Here is a 23,123-nt window from a genome sequence, read left to right as displayed (position 1 = left end):
TTAGTATACTGGACTACAGCAGGGCTGGATTGTTTTAGTATACTGGACTACAGCATGGCTGGATTGTGCTGATATACTGGACTACAGTACGTCTAGATTGTGCTAGTATGCTGGACTACAGCAGGGCTTGATTGTGCTAGTATGCTGGGCTACAGGGGTGCAGGGTTGTGCTAGTATGCTGGGCTATAGAAGGGCTGGATTGTGCTAGTATGCTGGGCTACATGAGGGCTGGATTGTGCTAGTATGCTGTGCTTCAAGAGGGCTGGGTTTTGCTAGTATGCTTGACTACAGGAGGGGTGTATGGTGCTAGTATGCTGGGCTACAGCAGGGCTGGATGTTGCTAGTATACTGGACTACAGCAGTAATGGATTGTGCTGGTATACTGGACTTCAGCAGGGCTGGATTGTGCTAGTATACTGGACTGCAGCGGGTCTGGATTGTGTTAGTATACTGGACTACAGCAAGGCTGGATTGTTCTGGTATACTGGACTACAGTAGGTCTGGATTGTGCTAGTGTGCTGGGCTACAGCAGGGCTGGATGTTGCTAGTATACTGGACTACAGCAGGGCTGGATTGTGCTAGTATGCTGGGCTACAGGAGGTCTAGATTGTGCTAGTATACTGGACTACAGCAGGGCTGGATTGTTTTAGTATACTGGACTACAGCATGGCTGGATTGTGCTGATATACTGGACTACAGTACGTCTAGATTGTGCTAGTATGCTTGACTACAGGAGGGCTGGATGGTGCTAGTATGCTGGGCTACAGGAGGGCTGGATGGTGCTAGTATGCTGGGCTACAGCAGGGCTGGATGGTTCTAGTGTACTGGGCTACAGGAGGGCTGGATTGTGCTAGTATGCTGGGCTACAGGAGGGCTGGATGGTGCTAGTATGCTGGGCTACAGCAGGGCTGGATGTTGCAAGTATACTGGGCTACAGCAGGGCTGGATTGTGCTAGTATGCTGGGCTACAGGAGGTCTGGATTGTGCTAGTATACTGGACTACAGCAGGTCTGGATTGTTTTAGTATACTGGACTACAGCAGGGCTGGACTGTTTTAGTATACATGACTACAGCAGGGCTGGATTGTGCTGGTATACTGGACTACTGCAGGGCTTGATTGTGCTGGTATACTGGACTACAGTACGTATAGATTGTGCTAGTATGCTGGACTACATCAGGGCTTGATTGTGCTGGTATACTGGACTACTGCAGGGCTTTATTGTGCTAGTATGCTGGGCTACAGGAGTGCAGGATTGTGCTAGTATGCTGGGCTATAGAAGGTCTGGATTGTGCTAGTATGCTGGGCTACATGAGGGCTGGATTGTGCTAGTATTCTGGGCTACAGGAGGGCTGGATGGTGCTAGTATGCTGGGATACAGCAGGGCTGGATGGTGCTAGTGTACTGGGCTACAGGAGGGCTGGATTGTGCTGGTATACTGGACTTCAGCAGGGCTGGATTGTGCTAGTGTGCTGGGCTACAGCAGGGCTGGATGTTGCTAGTTTACTGGGCTACAGCAGGGCTGGATTGTGCTGGTATACTAGACTACTGCAGGGCTTTATTGTGCTAGTATGCTGGGCTACAGGAGTGCAGGATTGTGCTAGTATACTGGACACCAGCAGGGCTGGATTGTGCTGGTATACTGGACTTCAGCAGGGCTGGATTGTGCTAGTATACTGGACTACAGCAGGGCTGGATTGTGTTTAGTTTTCTGGGCTACAGGAGTTCTGGATTGTGCTAGTGTGCTGGGCAACAGGAGGGCTGGATTGTGATGGTAAACTGGGCTATAGCAGGTCTGGATTGTGCTAGTATACTGGCAACAGGAGGTCTGGATGGTGCTAGTATGCTGGCTACAGGAGGGCTGTATGGTGGTAGTGTGCTGGGCTACAGGAGGTCTGGATTGTGCTAGTATGCTGGGCTGCAGCAGGGCTGGATGTTGCTAGTATACTGGACTGCAGCAGGTCTGGATTGTGTTTGTATACTGGACTACAGCAAGGCTGGATTGTGCTGGTATACTGGACTACAGTAGGTCTGGATTGTGCTAGTGTGCTGGGCTATAGCAGGGCTGGATGTTGCTAGTATACTGGACTACAGCAGGGCTGGATTGTGCTAGTATGCTGGGCTACAGGAGGTCTAGATTGTGCTAGTATACTGGACTACAGCAGGTCTGGATTGTTTTAGTATACTGGACTACAGCAGGGCTGGATTGTTTTAGTATACTGGACTACAGCATGGCTGGATTGTGCTGATATACTGGACTACAGTACGTCTAGATTGTGCTAGTATGCTGGACTACAGCAGGGCTTGATTGTGCTAGTATGCTGGGCTACAGGGGTGCAGGGTTGTGCTAGTATGCTGGGCTATAGAAGGGCTGGATTGTGCTAGTATGCTGGGCTACATGAGGGCTGGATTGTGCTAGTATGCTGTGCTTCAAGAGGGCTGGGTTTTGCTAGTATGCTTGACTACAGGAGGGGTGTATGGTGCTAGTATGCTGGGCTACAGCAGGGCTGGATGTTGCTAGTATACTGGACTACAGCAGTAATGGATTGTGCTGGTATACTGGACTTCAGCAGGGCTGGATTGTGCTAGTATACTGGACTACAGCAGGGCTGGATTGTGCTAGTGTAATGGACTACAGCAGGGCTGGATTGTGTTAGTATTCTGGGCTACAGGAGGTCTGGATTGTGCTAGTATGCTGGGCTATATCAGGGCTGGATGTTGCTAGTATACTGGACTACAGCAGGGCTGGATTGTGCTGGTGTACTGGACTTCAGCAGGGCTGGATTGTGCTAGTATACTGGACTACAGCAGGGCTGGATTGTGCTAGTATGCTGGGCTTTATCAGGTCTGGATTGTGCTAGTATACTGGACTACAGGAGGGCGGGATTGTGCTTGTATGCTGGACTATAGCAGGGTTGGATTGTGCTAGTATACTGGCAACAGGAGGTCTGGATGGTGCTAGTGTGCTGGGCAACATGAGGGCTGGATTGTGCTAGTATGCTGGACTACAGTTGGGCTGGACTGTGATGGTAAACTGGGCTATAGCAGGTCTGGATTGTGCTAGTATACTGGCAACAGGAGGTCTGGATTCTGCTAGTATACTGGGCTACAGCAGGGCTGGATTGTGCTAGTATGCTGGGCTACAGGAGGTCTGGATTGTGCTAGTATACTGGACTACAGCAGGTCTGGATTGTTTTAGTATACTGGACTACAGCAGGGCTGGACTGTTTTAGTATACTGGACTACAGCAGGGCTGGATTGTGCTGGTATACTGGACTACTGCAGGGCTTGATTGTGCTGGTATACTGGACTACAGTACGTATAGATTGTGCTAGTATGCTGGACTACAGCAGGGCTTGATTGTGCTGGTATACTGGACTACTGCAGGGCTTTATTGTGCTAGTATGCTGGGCTACAGGAGTGCAGGATTGTGCTAGTATGCTGGGCTATAGAAGGTCTGGATTGTGCTAGTATGCTGGGCTACATGAGGGCTGGATTGTTCTAGTATTCTGGGCTACAGGAGGGCTGGATGGTGCTAGTATGCTGGGATACAGCAGGGCTGGATGGTGCTAGTGTACTGGGCTACAGGAGGGCTGGATTGTGCTAGTATGCTGGGCTACAGGAGGGGTGTATGGTGCTAGTATGCTGGGCTACAGCAGGGCTGGATGTTGCTAGTATACTGGACTACAGCAGGGCTGGATTGTGCTGGTATACTGGACTTCAGCAGGGCTGGATTGTGCTAGTATACTGGACTACAGCAGGGCTGGATTGTGCTAGTATACTGGACTACAGCAGGGCTGGATTGTGTTAGTATTCTGGGCTACAGGAGGTCTGGATTGTGCTAGTATGCTGGGCTATATCAGGTCTGGATTTTGCAAGTATACTGGACTACAGGAGGGCGGGATTGTGTTTGTATACCTGGCTATAGCAGGGCTGTATGGTGCTAGTATGCTGGGCAACATGAGGGGTGGATTGTGCTAGTATGCTGGACTACAGGAGGGCTGGATTGTGCTAGTATGCTGGGCTACAGCAGGTCTGGATTGTGCTAGTATACTGGCAACAGGAGGTCTGGATGGTGCTAGTATGCTGGACTCCAGCGGGTCTGGATTGTGTTAGTATGCTGGGCTACAGGAGGGCTAGATTGTGCTAGTATGCTGGGCTACAGGAGGTCTGGATTGTACTAGTGTACTGGGCTACAGGAGGGCTGTATGGTGCTAGTATGCTGGGCTACAGCAGGGCTGGATGTTGCTAGTATACTGGGCTACAGCAGGGCTGGATTGTGCTGGTATACTGGACTTCAGCAGGGCTGGATTGTGCTAGTATGCTGGGCTACAGCAGGGCTGGATGTTGCTAGTATACTGGACACCAGCAGGGCTGGATTGTGCTGGTATACTGGACTTCAGCAGGGCTGGATTGTGCTAGTATACTGGACTACAGCAGGGCTGGATTGTGTTTAGTGTTCTGGGCTACAGGAGTTCTGGATTGTGCTAGTGTGCTGGGCAACAGGAGGGCTGGATTGTGATGGTAAACTGGGCTATAGCAGGTCTGGATCGTGCTAGTATGCTGGCTACAGGAGGTCTGAATTCTGCTAGTATACTGGGCTACAGGAGGGCTGTATGGTGGTAGTGTGCTGGGCTACAGCAGGGCTGGATTGTGCTGGTATACTAGACTACTGCAGGGCTTTATTGTGCTAGTATGCTGGGCTACAGGAGTGCAGGATTGTGCTAGTATACTGGACACCAGCAGGGCTGGATTGTGTTAGTATACTGGACTACAGCAAGGCTGGATTGTGCTAGTATACTGGACTACATCAGGGCTGGATTGTGTTTAGTATTCTGGGCTACAGTAGTTCTGGATTGTGCTAGTGTGCTGGGCAACAGGAGGGCTGGATTGTGATGGTAAACTGGGCTATAGCAGGTCTGGATTGTGCTAGTATACTGGCAACAGGAGGTCTGGATGGTGCTAGTATGCTGGCTACAGGAGGTCTGGATTCTGCTTGTATACTGTGCTACAGGAGGGCTGTATGGTGGTAGTGTGCTGGGCTACAGGAGGTCTGGATTGTGCTAGTATGCTGGGCTGCAGCAGGGCTGGATGTTGCTATTATACTGGACTGCAGCGGGTCTGGATTGTGTTAGTATACTGGACTACAGCAAGGCTGGATTGTGCTGGTATACTGGACTACAGTAGGTCTGGATTGTGCTAGTGTGCTGGGCTACAGGAGGGCTGGATTGTGATGGTAAACTGGGCTATAGCAGGTCTGGATTGTGCTAGTATACTGGCAACAGGAGGTCTGGATGGTGCTAGTATGCTGGCTACAGGAGGTCTGGATTCTGCTTGTATACTGGGCTACAGGAGGGCTGTATGGTGGTAGTGTGCTGGGCTACAGGAGGTCTGGATTGTGCTAGTATGCTGGGCTGCAGCAGGGCTGGATGTTGCTATTATACTGGACTGCAGCGGGTCTGGATTGTGTTAGTATACTGGACTACAGCAAGGCTGGATTGTGCTGGTATACTGGACTACAGTAGGTCTGGATTGTGCTAGTGTGCTGGGCTACAGCAGGGCTGGATGTTGCTAGTATACTGGACTACAGCAGGGCTGGATTGTGCTAGTATGCTGGGCTACAGGAGGTCTAGATTGTGCTAGTATACTGGACTACAACAGGTCTGGATTGTTTTAGTATACTGGACTACAGCAGGGCTGGATTGTTTTAGTATACTGGACTACAGCATGGCTGGATTGTGCTGATATACTGGACTACAGTACGTCTAGATTGTGCTAGTATGCTGGGCTACAGGGGTGCAGGATTGTGCTAGTATGCTGGGCTATAGAAGGGCTGGATTGTGCTAGTATGCTGGGCTACATGAGGGCTGGATTGTGCTAGTATGCTGTGCTTCAAGAGGGCTGGGTTTTGCTAGTATGCTTGACTACAGGAGGGCTGGATGGTGCTAGTATGCTGGGCTACAGGAGGGCTGGATGGTGCTAGTATGCTGGGCTACAGCAGGGCTGGATGGTTCTAGTGTACTGGGCTACAGGAGGGCTGGATTGTGCTAGTATGCTGGGCTACAGGAGGGCTGGATGGTGCTAGTATGCTGGGCTACAGCAGGGCTGGATGTTGCAAGTATACTGGACTACAGCAGGGCTGGATTGTGCTAGTATCCTGGACTACAGGAGGGCTGGATTGTGATGATAAACTGGGTCATAGCAGGTCTGCATTGTGCTAGTATACTGACAACAGGAGGTCTGGATGGTGCTAGTTTGCTGGCTACAGGAGGTCTGGATTGTGCTAGTATACTGAGCTACAGGAGCGCTGTATGGTGGTAGTATGCTGGGCTACAGGAGTTCTGGATTATGCTAGTATGCTGGGCTACAGCAGGGCTGGATGTTGCTAGTATACTGGACTACAGCGGGTCTGGATTGTGTTAGTATACTGGACTACAGCAAGGCTGGATTGTGCTGGTATACTGGACTACAGCAGGGCTGGATGTTGCTAGTATGCTGGGCTGCATCATGGCTGGATTGAGCTAGTTTGCTGGGCTACAGAAGTGCTGGATTGTGCTAGTATGCTGGGCTACAGGAGGACTGGATTGTGCTAGTATACTGGCTACAGGAGGTTTGGATTGTGCTAGTATGCTGGGCTACAGCAGGGCTGGATGTTGCTAGTATACTGGACTACAGCAGGTCTGGATTGTTTTAGTGTACTGGACTACAGCAGGGCTGGATTATGCTGGTATACTGGACTACAGCACGTCTAGATTGTGCTAGTATGCTGGACTACAGCAGGGCTGGATTGTGCTAGTATGCTGGACTACAGGAGGGCTGGATTGTGCTAGTATGCTGGGCTATAGCAGGTCTGGATTGTGCTAGTATACTGGCAACAGGAGGTCTGGATGGTGCTAGTATGCTGGCTACAGGAGGTCTGGATTGTGCTAGTATACTGGGCTACAGGAGGGCTGTATGGTGCTAGTATGCTGGGCTACAGGAGGTCTGTATTGTGCTACTATGCTGGGCTACAGAGGGCTGGGTATTGCTAGTTTACTGGACTACAGCGGGTCTTGATTGTGCTAGCATACTGGACTACAGCAGGGCTGGATTGTGCTAGTATGCTGGGCTACAGATTGGCTGGATTGTGCTAGTATGCTGGGCTACAGGAGGTCTGGATTGTGCTAGTGTACTGGGCTACAGGAGGGCTGGATTGTGCTAGAATGCTGGGCTACAGGAGGTCTGGATTGTGCTAGATTTCTGGGCCACAGGAGGGCTGGATGGTGCTAGTATGCTGGGCTACAGGAGGTCTGGATGGTGCTAGTATGCTGGGCTACAGGAGGTCTGGATGGTGCTAGTATACTGGCTACAGGAGGTGTGGATGGCGCTAGTAAGATGGGCTACAGGAGATCTGGATTGTTTTGGTATCCTGGGCTACAGGAGCGCTGTATGGTGCTAGTAAGCTGGGCTACAGCAGGTCTCGATTGTTTTGGTATCCTGGGCTACAGGAGGGCTGTATGGTACTAGTATGCTGGGCTACAGGAGGTCTGGATTCTGCCAGTATGCTGTGCTACAGGAGGGTGCTGGATGTTGCTATTATGCTGGGCTACAGGAGGGCTGGATTGTGCTGGTATGCTGGACTACAGGAGGGCTGGATTGTGCTAGTATGCTGGGCTACAGGAGGGCTGGATGGTGCTAGTATGCTGGACTATTGCAGGGCTGGATTGTGCTAGTGTTCTGGACTACAGCGGGGCTGGATTGTGCTAGTATACTGGACTACAGCAGGGCTGGATTGTGCTAGTATGCTGGACTACAGCAGGGCTGTATTGTGCTGGTATACTGGACTACCTCAGGGCTGGATTGTGCTAGTATGCTGGATTACAGCAGGGCTGGATTGTGCTGGTTTACTGGACTACCGCAGGGCTGGATTGTGCTATTATGCTGGGCTACAGGAGGGCTGGATTGTGCTAGTATACTGGACTACAGCAGGGCTGGATTGTGTTTAGTGTTCTGGGCTACAGGAGTTTTGGATTGTGCTAGTGTGCTGGGCAACAGGAGGGCTGGATTGTGATGGTAAACTGGGCTATAGCAGGTCTGGATCGTGCTAGTATGCTGGCTACAGGAGGTCTGAATTCTGCTAGTATACTGGGATACAGGAGGGCTGTATGGTGGTAGTGTGCTGGGCTACAGGAGTTCTGGATTGTGCTAGTATGCTGGGCTGCAGCAGGGCTGGATGTTGCTAGTATACTGGACTGCAGCGGGTCTGGATTGTGTTAGTATACTGGACTACAGCAAGGCTGGATTGTTCTGGTATACTGGACTACAGTAGGTCTGGATTGTGCTAGTGTGCTGGGCTACAGCAGGGCTGGATGTTGCTAGTATACTGGACTACAGCAGGGCTGGATTGTGCTAGTATGCTGGGCTACAGGAGGTCTAGATTGTGCTAGTATACTGGACTACAGCAGGGCTGGATTGTTTTAGTATACTGGACTACAGCATGGCTGGATTGTGCTGATATACTGGACTACAGTACGTCTAGATTGTGCTAGTATGCTGGACTACAGCAGGGCTTGATTGTGCTAGTATGCTGGGCTACAGGGGTGCAGGATTGTGCTAGTATGCTGGGCTATAGAAGGGCTGGATTGTGCTAGTATGCTGGGCTACATGAGGGCTGGATTGTGCTAGTATGCTGTGCTTCAAGAGGGCTGGGTTTTGCTAGTATGCTTGACTACAGGAGGGCTGGATGGTGCTAGTATGCTGGGCTACAGGAGGGCTGGATGGTGCTAGTATGCTGGGCTACAGCAGGGCTGGATGGTTCTAGTGTACTGGGCTACAGGAGGGCTGGATTGTGCTAGTATGCTGGGCTACAGGAGGGCTGGATGGTGCTAGTATGCTGGGCTACAGCAGGGCTGGATGTTGCAAGTATACTGGGCTACAGCAGGGCTGGATTGTGCTAGTATGCTGGGCTACAGGAGGTCTGGATTGTGCTAGTATACTGGACTACAGCAGGTCTGGATTGTTTTAGTATACTGGACTACAGCAGGGCTGGACTGTTTTAGTATACATGACTACAGCAGGGCTGGATTGTGCTGGTATACTGGACTACTGCAGGGCTTGATTGTGCTGGTATACTGGACTACAGTACGTATAGATTGTGCTAGTATGCTGGACTACAGCAGGGCTTGATTGTGCTGGTATACTGGACTACTGCAGGGCTTTATTGTGCTAGTATGCTGGGCTACAGGAGTGCAGGATTGTGCTAGTATGCTGGGCTATAGAAGGTCTGGATTGTGCTAGTATGCTGGGCTACATGAGGGCTGGATTGTGCTAGTATTCTGGGCTACAGGAGGGCTGGATGGTGCTAGTATGCTGGGATACAGCAGGGCTGGATGGTGCTAGTGTACTGGGCTACAGGAGGGCTGGATTGTGCTGGTATACTGGACTTCAGCAGGGCTGGATTGTGCTAGTGTGCTGGGCTACAGCAGGGCTGGATGTTGCTAGTATACTGGGCTACAGCAGGGCTGGATTGTGCTGGTATACTAGACTACTGCAGGGCTTTATTGTGCTAGTATGCTGGGCTACAGGAGTGCAGGATTGTGCTAGTATACTGGACACCAGCAGGGCTGGATTGTGCTGGTATACTGGACTTCAGCAGGGCTGGATTGTGCTAGTATACTGGACTACAGCAGGGCTGGATTGTGTTTAGTTTTCTGGGCTACAGGAGTTCTGGATTGTGCTAGTGTGCTGGGCAACAGGAGGGCTGGATTGTGATGGTAAACTGGGCTATAGCAGGTCTGGATTGTGCTAGTATACTGGCAACAGGAGGTCTGGATGGTGCTAGTATGCTGGCTACAGGAGGTCTGGATTCTGCTAGTATACTGGGCTACAGGAGGGCTGTATGGTGGTAGTGTGCTGGGCTACAGGAGGTCTGGATTGTGCTAGTATGCTGGGCTGCAGCAGGGCTGGATGTTGCTAGTATACTGGACTGCAGCAGGTCTGGATTGTGTTTGTATACTGGACTACAGCAAGGCTGGATTGTGCTGGTATACTGGACTACAGTAGGTCTGGATTGTGCTAGTGTGCTGGGCTATAGCAGGGCTGGATGTTGCTAGTATACTGGACTACAGCAGGGCTGGATTGTGCTAGTATGCTGGGCTACAGGAGGTCTAGATTGTGCTAGTATACTGGACTACAGCAGGTCTGGATTGTTTTAGTATACTGGACTACAGCAGGGCTGGATTGTTTTAGTATACTGGACTACAGCATGGCTGGATTGTGCTGATATACTGGACTACAGTACGTCTAGATTGTGCTAGTATGCTGGACTACAGCAGGGCTTGATTGTGCTAGTATGCTGGGCTACAGGGGTGCAGGGTTGTGCTAGTATGCTGGGCTATAGAAGGGCTGGATTGTGCTAGTATGCTGGGCTACATGAGGGCTGGATTGTGCTAGTATGCTGTGCTTCAAGAGGGCTGGATTTTGCTAGTATGCTTGACTACAGGAGGGCTGGATGGTGCTAGTATGCTGGGCTACAGGAGGGCTGGATGGTGCTAGTATGCTGGGCTACAGCAGGGCTGGATGGTTCTAGTGTACTGGGCTACAGGGGGGCTGGATTGTGCTAGTATGCTGGGCTACAGGAGGGCTGGATGGTGCTAGGATGCTGGGCTACAGCAGGGCTGGATGTTGCAAGTATACTGGACTACAGCAGGGCTGGATTGTGCTAGCATCCTGGACTACAGGAGGGCTGGATTGTGATGGTAAACTGGGTTATAGCAGGTCTGCATTGTGCTAGTATACTGACAACAGGAGGTCTGGATGGTGCTAGTATGCTGGCTACAGGAGGTCTGGATTGTGCTAGTTTGCTGAGCTACAGGAGCGCTGTATGGTGGTAGTATGCTGGGCTACAGGAGGTCTGGATTATGCTAGTATGCTGGGCTACAGCAGGGCTGGATGTTGCTAGTATACTGGACTACAGCGGGTCTGGATTGTGTTAGTATACTGGACTACAGCAAGGCTGGATTGTGCTAGTATACTGGACTACAGCAGGGCTGGATTGTGTTTAGTATTCTGGGCTACAGGAGTTCTGGATTGTGCTAGTGTGCTGGGCAACAGGAGGGCTGGATTGTGATGGTAAACTGGGCTATAGCAGGTCTGGATTGTGCTAGTATACTGGCAACAGGAGGTCTGGATGGTGCTAGTATGCTGGCTACAGGAGGTCTGGATTCTGCTTGTATACTGGGCTACAGGAGGGCTGTATGGTGGTAGTGTGCTGGGCTACAGGAGGTCTGGATTGTGCTAGTATGCTGGCTACAGGAGGTCTGGATTCTGCTTGTATACTGGGCTACAGGAGGGCTGTATGGTGGTAGTGTGCTGGGCTACAGGAGGTCTGGATTGTGTTAGTATACTGGACTACAGCAAGGCTGGATTGTGCTGGTATACTGGACTACAGTAGGTCTGGATTGTGCTAGTGTGCTGGGCTACAGCAGGGCTGGATGTTGCTAGTATACTGGACTACAGCAGGGCTGGATTGTGCTAGTATGCTGGGCTACAGGAGGTCTAGATTGTGCTAGTATACTGGACTACAACAGGTCTGGATTGTTTTAGTATACTGGACTACAGCAGGGCTGGATTGTTTTAGTATACTGGACTACAGCATGGCTGGATTGTGCTGATATACTGGACTACAGTACGTCTAGATTGTGCTAGTATGCTGGACTACAGCAGGGCTTGATTGTGCTAGTATGCTGGGCTACAGGGGTGCAGGATTGTGCTAGTATGCTGGGCTATAGAAGGGCTGGATTGTGCTAGTATGCTGGGCTACATGAGGGCTGGATTGTGCTAGTATGCTGTGCTTCAAGAGGGCTGGGTTTTGCTAGTATGCTTGACTACAGGAGGGCTGGATGGTGCTAGTATGCTGGGCTACAGGAGGGCTGGATGGTGCTAGTATGCTGGGCTACAGCAGGGCTGGATGGTTCTAGTGTACTGGGCTACAGGAGGGCTGGATTGTGCTAGTATGCTGGGCTACAGGAGGGCTGGATGGTGCTAGTATGCTGGGCTACAGCAGGGCTGGATGTTGCAAGTATACTGGACTACAGCAGGGCTGGATTGTGCTAGTATCCTGGACTACAGGAGGGCTGGATTGTGATGGTAAACTGGGTCATAGCAGGTCTGCATTGTGCTAGTATACTGACAACAGGAGGTCTGGATGGTGCTAGTTTGCTGGCTACAGGAGGTCTGGATTGTGCTAGTATACTGAGCTACAGGAGCGCTGTATGGTGGTAGTATGCTGGGCTACAGGAGTTCTGGATTATGCTAGTATGCTGGGCTACAGCAGGGCTGGATGTTGCTAGTATACTGGACTACAGCGGGTCTGGATTGTGTTAGTATACTGGACTACAGCAAGGCTGGATTGTGCTGGTATACTGGACTACAGCAGGGCTGGATGTTGCTAGTATACTGGGCTGCATCATGGCTGGATTGAGCTAGTTTGCTGGGCTACAGAAGTGCTGGATTGTGCTAGTATGCTGGGCTACAGGAGGACTGGATTGTGCTAGTATACTGGCTACAGGAGGTTTGGATTGTGCTAGTATGCTGGGCTACAGCAGGGCTGGATTATGCTGGTATACTGGACTACAGTATGTCTAGATTGTGCTAGTATGCTGGACTACAGCAGGGCTGGATTGTGCTAGTATGCTGGACTACAGGAGGGCTGGATTGTGCTAGTATGCTGGGCTATAGCAGGTCTGGATTGTGCTAGTATACTGGCAACAGGAGGTCTGGATGGTGCTAGTATGCTGGCTACAGGAGGTCTGGATTGTGCTAGTATACTGGGCTACAGGAGGGCTGTATGGTGCTAGTATGCTGGGCTACAGGAGGTCTGTATTGTGCTACTATGCTGGGCTACAGCAGGGCTGGGTATTGCTAGTTTACTGGACTACAGCGGGTCTTGATTGTGCTAGCATACTGGACTACAGCAGGGCTGGATTGTGCTAGTATGCTGGGCTACAGATTGGCTGGATTGTGCTAGTATGCTGGGCTACAGGAGGTCTGGATTGTGCTAGTGTACTGGGCTACAGGAGGGCTGGATTGTGCTAGAATGCTGGGCTACAGGAGGTCTGGATTGTGCTAGATTCTCGGGCTACAGGAGGGCTGGATGGTGCTAGTATGCTGGGCTACAGGAGGTCTGGATGGTGCTAGTATGCTGGGCTACAGGAGGTCTGGATGGTGCTAGTATACTGGCTACAGGAGGTGTGGATGGCGCTAGTAAGATGGGCTACAGGAGATCTGGATTGTTTTGGTATCCTGGGCTACAGGAGCGCTGTATGGTGCTAGTAAGCTGGGCTACAGCAGGTCTCGATTGTTTTGGTATCCTGGGCTACAGGAGGGCTGTATGGTACTAGTATGCTGGGCTACAGGAGGTCTGGATTCTGCCAGTATGCTGTGCTACAGGAGGGTGCTGGATGTTGCTATTATGCTGGGCTACAGGAGGGCTGGATTGTGCTGGTATGCTGGACTACAGGAGGGCTGGATTGTGCTAGTATGCTGGGCTACAGGAGGGCTGGATGGTGCTAGTATGCTGGACTATTGCAGGGCTGGATTGTGCTAGTGTTCTGGACTACAGCGGGGCTGGATTGTGCTAGTATACTGGACTACAGCAGGGCTGGATTGTGCTAGTATGCTGGACTACAGCAGGGCTGTATTGTGCTGGTATACTGGACTACCTCAGGGCTGGATTGTGCTAGTATGCTGGATTACAGCAGGGCTGGATTGTGCTGGTTTACTGGACTACCGCAGGGCTGGATTGTGCTATTATGCTGGGCTACAGGAGGGCTGGATTGTGCTAGTATACTGGACTACAGCAGGGCTGGATTGTGTTTAGTGTTCTGGGCTACAGGAGTTTTGGATTGTGCTAGTGTGCTGGGCAACAGGAGGGCTGGATTGTGATGGTAAACTGGGCTATAGCAGGTCTGGATCGTGCTAGTATGCTGGCTACAGGAGGTCTGAATTCTGCTAGTATACTGGGCTACAGGAGGGCTGTATGGTGGTAGTGTGCTGGGCTACAGGAGTTCTGGATTGTGCTAGTATGCTGGGCTGCAGCAGGGCTGGATGTTGCTAGTATACTGGACTGCAGCGGGTCTGGATTGTGTTAGTATACTGGACTACAGCAAGGCTGGATTGTTCTGGTATACTGGACTACAGTAGGTCTGGATTGTGCTAGTGTGCTGGGCTACAGCAGGGCTGGATGTTGCTAGTATACTGGACTACAGCAGGGCTGGATTGTGCTAGTATGCTGGGCTACAGGAGGTCTAGATTGTGCTAGTATACTGGACTACAGCAGGGCTGGATTGTTTTAGTATACTGGACTACAGCATGGCTGGATTGTGCTGATATACTGGACTACAGTACGTCTAGATTGTGCTAGTATGCTGGACTACAGCAGGGCTTGATTGTGCTAGTATGCTGGGCTACAGGGGTGCAGGATTGTGCTAGTATACTAGACTACTGCAGGGCTTTATTGTGCTAGTATGCTGGGCTACAGGAGTGCAGGATTGTGCTAGTATACTGGACACCAGCAGGGCTGGATTGTGCTGGTATACTGGACTTCAGCAGGGCTGGATTGTGCTAGTATACTGGACTACAGCAGGGCTGGATTGTGTTTAGTTTTCTGGGCTACAGGAGTTCTGGATTGTGCTAGTGTGCTGGGCAACAGGAGGGCTGGATTGTGATGGTAAACTGGGCTATAGCAGGTCTGGATTGTGCTAGTATACTGGCAACAGGAGGTCTGGATGGTGCTAGTATGCTGGCTACAGGAGGTCTGGATTCTGCTAGTATACTGGGCTACAGGAGGGCTGTATGGTGGTAGTGTGCTGGGCTACAGGAGGTCTGGATTGTGCTAGTATGCTGGGCTGCAGCAGGGCTGGATGTTGCTAGTATACTGGACTGCAGCAGGTCTGGATTGTGTTTGTATACTGGACTACAGCAAGGCTGGATTGTGCTGGTATACTGGACTACAGTAGGTCTGGATTGTGCTAGTGTGCTGGGCTATAGCAGGGCTGGATGTTGCTAGTATACTGGACTACAGCAGGGCTGGATTGTGCTAGTATGCTGGGCTACAGGAGGTCTAGATTGTGCTAGTATACTGGACTACAGCAGGTCTGGATTGTTTTAGTATACTGGACTACAGCAGGGCTGGATTGTTTTAGTATACTGGACTACAGCATGGCTGGATTGTGCTGATATACTGGACTACAGTACGTCTAGATTGTGCTAGTATGCTGGACTACAGCAGGGCTTGATTGTGCTAGTATGCTGGGCTACAGGGGTGCAGGGTTGTGCTAGTATGCTGGGCTATAGAAGGGCTGGATTGTGCTAGTATGCTGGGCTACATGAGGGCTGGATTGTGCTAGTATGCTGTGCTTCAAGAGGGCTGGATTTTGCTAGTATGCTTGACTACAGGAGGGCTGGATGGTGCTAGTATGCTGGGCTACAGGAGGGCTGGATGGTGCTAGTATGCTGGGCTACAGCAGGGCTGGATGGTTCTAGTGTACTGGGCTACAGGGGGGCTGGATTGTGCTAGTATGCTGGGCTACAGGAGGGCTGGATGGTGCTAGGATGCTGGGCTACAGCAGGGCTGGATGTTGCAAGTATACTGGACTACAGCAGGGCTGGATTGTGCTAGCATCCTGGACTACAGGAGGGCTGGATTGTGATGGTAAACTGGGTTATAGCAGGTCTGCATTGTGCTAGTATACTGACAACAGGAGGTCTGGATGGTGCTAGTATGCTGGCTACAGGAGGTCTGGATTGTGCTAGTTTGCTGAGCTACAGGAGCGCTGTATGGTGGTAGTATGCTGGGCTACAGGAGGTCTGGATTATGCTAGTATGCTGGGCTACAGCAGGGCTGGATGTTGCTAGTATACTGGACTACAGCGGGTCTGGATTGTGTTAGTATACTGGACTACAGCAAGGCTGGATTGTGCTAGTATACTGGACTACAGCAGGGCTGGATTGTGTTTAGTATTCTGGGCTACAGGAGTTCTGGATTGTGCTAGTGTGCTGGGCAACAGGAGGGCTGGATTGTGATGGTAAACTGGGCTATAGCAGGTCTGGATTGTGCTAGTATACTGGCAACAGGAGGTCTGGATGGTGCTAGTATGCTGGCTACAGGAGGTCTGGATTCTGCTTGTATACTGGGCTACAGGAGGGCTGTATGGTGGTAGTGTGCTGGGCTACAGGAGGTCTGGATTGTGCTAGTATGCTGGCTACAGGAGGTCTGGATTCTGCTTGTATACTGGGCTACAGGAGGGCTGTATGGTGGTAGTGTGCTGGGCTACAGGAGGTCTGGATTGTGTTAGTATACTGGACTACAGCAAGGCTGGATTGTGCTGGTATACTGGACTACAGTAGGTCTGGATTGTGCTAGTGTGCTGGGCTACAGCAGGGCTGGATGTTGCTAGTATACTGGACTACAGCAGGGCTGGATTGTGCTAGTATGCTGGGCTACAGGAGGTCTAGATTGTGCTAGTATACTGGACTACAACAGGTCTGGATTGTTTTAGTATACTGGACTACAGCAGGGCTGGATTGTTTTAGTATACTGGACTACAGCATGGCTGGATTGTGCTGATATACTGGACTACAGTACGTCTAGATTGTGCTAGTATGCTGGACTACAGCAGGGCTTGATTGTGCTAGTATGCTGGGCTACAGGGGTGCAGGATTGTGCTAGTATGCTGGGCTATAGAAGGGCTGGATTGTGCTAGTATGCTGGGCTACATGAGGGCTGGATTGTGCTAGTATGCTGTGCTTCAAGAGGGCTGGGTTTTGCTAGTATGCTTGACTACAGGAGGGCTGGATGGTGCTAGTATGCTGGGCTACAGGAGGGCTGGATGGTGCTAGTATGCTGGGCTACAGCAGGGCTGGATGGTTCTAGTGTACTGGGCTACAGGAGGGCTGGATTGTGCTAGTATGCTGGGCTACAGGAGGGCTGGATGGTGCTAGTATGCTGGGCTACAGCAGGGCTGGATGTTGCAAGTATACTGGACTACAGCAGGGCTGGATTGTGCTAGTATCCTGGACTACAGGAGGGCTGGATTGTGATGGTAAACTGGGTCATAGCAGGTCTGCATTGTGCTAGTATACTGACAACAGGAGGTCTGGATGGTGCTAGTTTGCTGGCTACAGGAGGTCTGGATTGTGCTAGTATACTGAGCTACAGGAGCGCTGTATGGTGGTAGTATGCTGGGCTACAGGAGTTCTGGATTATGCTAGTATGCTGGGCTACAGCAGGGCTGGATGTTGCTAGTATACTGGACTACAGCGGGTCTGGATTGTGTTAGTATACTGGACTACAGCAAGGCTGGATTGTGCTGGTATACTGGACTACAGCAGGGCTGGATGTTGCTAGTATACTGGGCTGCATCATGGCTGGATTGAGCTAGTTTGCTGGGCTACAGAAGTGCTGGATTGTGCTAGTATGCTGGGCTACAGGAGGACTGGATTGTGCTAGTATACTGGCTACAGGAGGTTTGGATTGTGCTAGTATGCTGGGCTACAGCAGGGCTGGATTATGCTGGTATACTGGACTACAGTATGTCTAGATTGTGCTAGTATGCTGGACTACAGCAGGGCTGGATTGTGCTAGTATGCTGGACTACAGGAGGGCTGGATTGTGCTAGTATGCTGGGCTATAGCAGGTCTGGATTGTGCTAGTATACTGGCAACAGGAGGTCTGGATGGTGCTAGTATGCTGGCTACAGGAGGTCTGGATTGTGCTAGTATACTGGGCTACAGGAGGGCTGTATGGTGCTAGTATGCTGGGCTACAGGAGGTCTGTATTGTGCTACTATGCTGGGCTACAGCAGGGCTGGGTATTGCTAGTTTACTGGACTACAGCGGGTCTTGATTGTGCTAGCATACTGGACTACAGCAGGGCTGGATTGTGCTAGTATGCTGGGCTACAGATTGGCTGGATTGTGCTAGTATGCTGGGCTACAGGAGGTCTGGATTGTGCTAGTGTACTGGGCTACAGGAGGGCTGGATTGTGCTAGAATGCTGGGCTACAGGAGGTCTGGATTGTGCTAGATTCTCGGGCTACAGGAGGGCTGGATGGTGCTAGTATGCTGGGCTACAGGAGGTCTGGATGGTGCTAGTATGCTGGGCTACAGGAGGTCTGGATGGTGCTAGTATACTGGCTACAGGAGGTGTGGATGGCGCTAGTAAGATGGGCTACAGGAGATCTGGATTGTTTTGGTATCCTGGGCTACAGGAGCGCTGTATGGTGCTAGTAAGCTGGGCTACAGCAGGTCTCGATTGTTTTGGTATCCTGGGCTACAGGAGGGCTGTATGGTACTAGTATGCTGGGCTACAGGAGGTCTGGATTCTGCCAGTATGCTGTGCTACAGGAGGGTGCTGGATGTTGCTATTATGCTGGGCTACAGGAGGGCTGGATTGTGCTGGTATGCTGGAATACAGGAGGGCTGGATTGTGCTAGTATGCTGGGCTACAGGAGGGCTGGATGGTGCTAGTATGCTGGACTATTGCAGGGCTGGATTGTGCTAGTGTTCTGGACTACAGCGGGGCTGGATTGTGCTAGTATACTGGACTACAGCAGGGCTGGATTGTGCTAGTATGCTGGACTACAGCAGGGCTGTATTGTGCTGGTATACTGGACTACCTCAGGGCTGGATTGTGCTAGTATGCTGGATTACAGCAGGGCTGGATTGTGCTGGTTTACTGGACTACCGCAGGGCTGGATTGTGCTATTATGCTGGGCTACAGGAGGGCTGGATTGTGCTGGTGTGCTGTTCTACAGGATGGCTGGATTGTGCTAGTATGCTGGGCTACAGGAGGGCTGGATGGTGCTATTATGCTGGACTATTGCAGGGCTGGATTGTGCTAGTGTTCTGGACTACAGCGGGGCTGGATTGTGCTAGTATACTGGACTACAGCAGGGCTGGATTGTTCTAATATTCTGGGCTACAGGAGGGCTGGATGGTGCTAGTTTTCTGGGCTACAGGAGGGTTGTATGGTTCTAGTATACTGGGCTACAGCTGGGCTGGACTGTGCTAGTATGCTGGGCTACAGAATGGCTGGACTGGGCTAGTATGCTGGGCTACAGGAGGGCTGGATTGGGTCAAATGTTTTCCAGATTAGAGCCTGGGGACCTGCCAGAGACTGAGAGAGACAGAAGGCTGATTCTCCTCATCTCCCTCCTTCAACCCCCCAGGCTGTGTGTTTGTGTGTGTGAGTGTCTCTGTTCCTGTTGTCCTGCTCCATGCATTAACCAAACAGATAGCCACCAACTTTAATTACCTTTGCTTCCACTTACTCACCCCTGATGCCCTCAAACCCCATCCACCCTTCTTGCCTCCCACGCTTGTGCAAATGAAAGAGAAATAGGGGGGAGAAAGAAGAGAAGCATAATTACGTATTTTAGTGGAGTGCGGCAGAATGCCTTTTGCCAAATGACTCTAATTCCAAGCAGTTAACAAGATTTTTCTTTTTAATAGAGCCGAATCCGTGTGACAGCAAATAGCTTTCCCATTTGCAGCCCTTAATGGCTTTTCATACTTTGCTCTTCCAATAAGCAGTAAACTCGGAAATTAATATTGCACGCTGTGTTATGATGCAAATGGGAGCGAGATAGGAGAGCGGTACCTTCATGCAGAAAGCTCTGATTAGATCCATAATTGCTGCAGTGGGATGAAAGCATTTCTCCCGCTCGTTTGAATTGTTTTTTTATATATATACATTATATATATATATTTTAAGCTTCTCCATTCGCTCCGGCGTCAGAATCGACAGAATTGTTTTGGTATGTTGTTGTTTTGCGTTTTTAAGTCAATGCTAATCAGTGGTAATTGTGGTTGGAAGAAAAATACTCCTCCACAAAGTCTTTGTCTATATGGAAGTTTGTTTATGTGACCTTTCACTGTATTCACTATGTATTGGTGTATATTTTGTGTACTGTGTTCAGATCTGTAGAATATGGTTTTAGATCCTAAAGGTAGATTCTATCCTTGGAGCGTCCCACTAAAACACCTCTATTTCATCTGATCATACTGTAAACGGACATTTAGCTGCTTTATGGGTCACCCAGTTACAATGTGTTTGAACCAATTTGAATCAACCAGCCACCTCTTTCCAGGAAAACACGCAATCTAGATATATTTGGCGCAATCTAGATATATTTGTGCAAGGTGTTTCATAATTAACATCTGAACCAAGTCATTTAGTTTCCAATTCCATTTTACACCTGCTCAAATATTAACCCCGGTCTGTGCATCGGGTATTGTTTTCATAATAAGGGGGGGGATCACAGATGGACGGAGACCGTTCACACAGACAGCCATGGGTTTGTCATGTTAATGAACATATACATTCATTATATGGATGACAATGATCCATAATTCAACTCCTAACAGCACCCTTAGGCAGCTGGCTCTCATCATTGCTCTTTCACAAGCCACTTCAATCTGTCTCTGTCATGTTCAACATCTCACCCTCTTCAACCCTGTTGTCTCACTGCATATCACTGTAGCAGGCTGTCCTGTACCGCAGATGTGTGCGTTTGTCTGTTCATGAGCGTATATATTCCACCTGACCATATGCTCAGCTGTAGCCCAGCTATGGTATAACACTGTCATATGCTTTAAATGCAGGCTGTAAATACGCCACAGCACAGTGGCCTGCCCCGGTGCCTGACTCTAGCCCAGCCCACAGAGCCTGTCTTTGGGGAGAGAAGAGCAGAGCATCCTGCCTGCTTGGAGCCCCAGCCCCAGACATATAGCCACCCTGACCTTTAGACAGAAATAGCTAATAAATGGGCCTCCGATTGCTGCCAGCTATTGAGGTTAAGTGTCCTTTGGTCTGCGGGGCTTCAATGTAGCGCTGTGCAGCCGAGGCTGGCTGGGTCACGTGACCAGCACGCACGCCCACACATACGCACATCTGATTCCCTCTCGCCGGTCGCGTCGTCATGGCAACCCTTCATTTATTTTTCAGCTCGTTCCTGTTTCACCTGTCACTTCGATAATTGCCACAGAATTTTCCAGTGTATCAGGGAAGAAATTACGATGATGATAATAATAAGACAATATTTATGAGCCAAACGACTGACAGACAAGTGTAGAGCGATGAAGAAATGTAGAAAGGTTTCATTAGGATAGAATATTAATGTGGGGACAGGACTTTTTTGGGACTGATAAAGCTTGTTCCCTTTTGTCTCACGGGCTTTAGCTCATTGCCTGTGTGACTGGCAGTGGAGTCTGAATTTCCATTGTTTTAATTGGGTCACCCTCTCCTCCATGTCACCTCTCTGGTGAGCATCGCTCAGCTTAATCAGTTCTACAAGACTGTGTCTCACTAGCCGAAACATCCTGTTGATGTTCTGCTTTTAGAAGTATTGATAAGACCAGCAAACGTAATGGCCTTTGTCACGGCGCTGTGTTCATTATTGGCCCGAGAGAGAGAGACCGATAGAGACAAAGACAGACAGAGAGAAAGACAGAGAGAGACAGAGACAAAGAGAGAGAGAGAGAGAGACCAATAGAGACAGAGACAAAGACAGAGAGAGGCAGACAAAGACAGAGAGAGAGACCGATAGAGAGAGAGACCGATAGAGAGAGAGAGGGGCCCGCTGGTGCTCTTTACCAAGGTCACCACTATCATGTTAAGCACCTGAAGTCGATAGTCTTCTCCTCAGATTGGAAACATGTAAAAGTTTTCATGGCAAAACTCCATACACAAAAAACAGTCTCGTTCCCACTGTATAGCTTGAAATTGACAGCGAGCTGTGAAAGCCAGCTACAAATGTGAATAAGAACAATGCATTTTTTAAATTTGCTGTGGTAGCATTTTTTTCTGATATGAGGCTATTGACAAGATGTTGGATATGTTCTATGTGCATAATTAAAGTGTTGTGTGTAGGAGGTTTTCTAGGTGGGGATATTAGTGTGCTTGTTATGTTAGGTGCATTGAGTGCATTCTGGACTTGGTCAATATGTGTCATATTATCACGTCCTGCTGCTTTGAATGATTCTCATAATGCACTAGCATATAAAACATATTTTCTCATCAAAGTGTTCCAGACTTCATTTGAGATTTTTAAAGTCAATATCTACTTTAAAAATGTGTTTATAACGATAACAAATGCCTTATCCTCTCGGGTTATTTTAGAATTAGGACATAAAAACGAAGTTATTCTTGCTTGCTTTGCTTGATAAAACATAAACACAAAATGTTGGATTTATATATGTGCTTTGGGAGAGTGTCAGTGGAATTAATTGATTTGCCCATATTTGTCAGAAAAGAGTAAGCGCCTAACCCCAGCTTGCATTATTAAAGCTAATACCACAGTGGTTTCGGCAAGTCCTCTGCCGTGAATCAAAGTCTGACACGGACTGAGGATGTATGGATATATTATTCAGAGCGTTGCATGGGGCTCTGAGCAGGGCTCTTGCCCCCCATCCTGCATCAGCAGGCCCACCCCATCCCCCTGGAGGGTACCTGTGTTTTCAAAGTAAAGACCACTTAGAGAATAGCCCGGGGCATCTGCATACTGGAATGTCCTGTGTTACACATTAGAAGCCTGTGTCCAGATCCGCAACATAAACACTCTCAACAGCCCCTGTCTCCCCCTCCGCCCCGGATACCCCAAATACCTCAAAGACAGGGAGGGGAAACTGCTTACACAGACAGGCCACAGTGTGGATCAGATGGTCTTTAGGGACTTGACCACGTTAATGACCACTCTCTGAGAACCTCCTTAGCTCAATTCTGAGGTGAGCTTTCATAGACAATATGGAGAAAATGCCTAGATTTCATCAGCAATTAAATTGCCATTACATATTTAAAAAGCATTCAAGATCTTTTCTCTAGAGAATGAGGAGATATTCAGTCCTATTTAAAGCATTGTGACTTTTACCTGCCTAGCATAGCACAGTAACCCCTTCTTACTTATGTAGCCTGTCCCAGCAGACAAACACCCAGTACATCTTAAAACAGTGACTGCAGCATTTCTGCTAACAAATACACTACTTAATTAGCTTCATCTAGTGTAAAATGAAAGCACTAATGAAAATAATAAACGCTTAATCGCTGAGAGGATGGGTGAGGGGCGGAGGGAGAAGAAGATGGGGTGCGC

General features: G+C 49.8%; 1 protein-coding gene across 7 annotated transcripts in view; it reads left to right on the top strand.

The window, feature by feature from the left end:
* The window catches only part of LOC110506517 (centrosome-associated protein CEP250), a 280,946-nt gene that overhangs the window by 212,612 nt on the left and 45,211 nt on the right, over positions 1–23,123 (top strand). The gene's annotated exons all lie outside the window — the stretch shown is intronic.

Source organism: Oncorhynchus mykiss, chromosome 26, assembly GCF_013265735.2.
Source record: "Oncorhynchus mykiss isolate Arlee chromosome 26, USDA_OmykA_1.1, whole genome shotgun sequence".
NCBI classification, from domain to species: domain Eukaryota; kingdom Metazoa; phylum Chordata; class Actinopteri; order Salmoniformes; family Salmonidae; genus Oncorhynchus; species Oncorhynchus mykiss.
The sequence above is the reverse complement of the archived record's forward strand: the minus strand, read 5'-3'. Positions and strand labels throughout refer to the sequence as shown.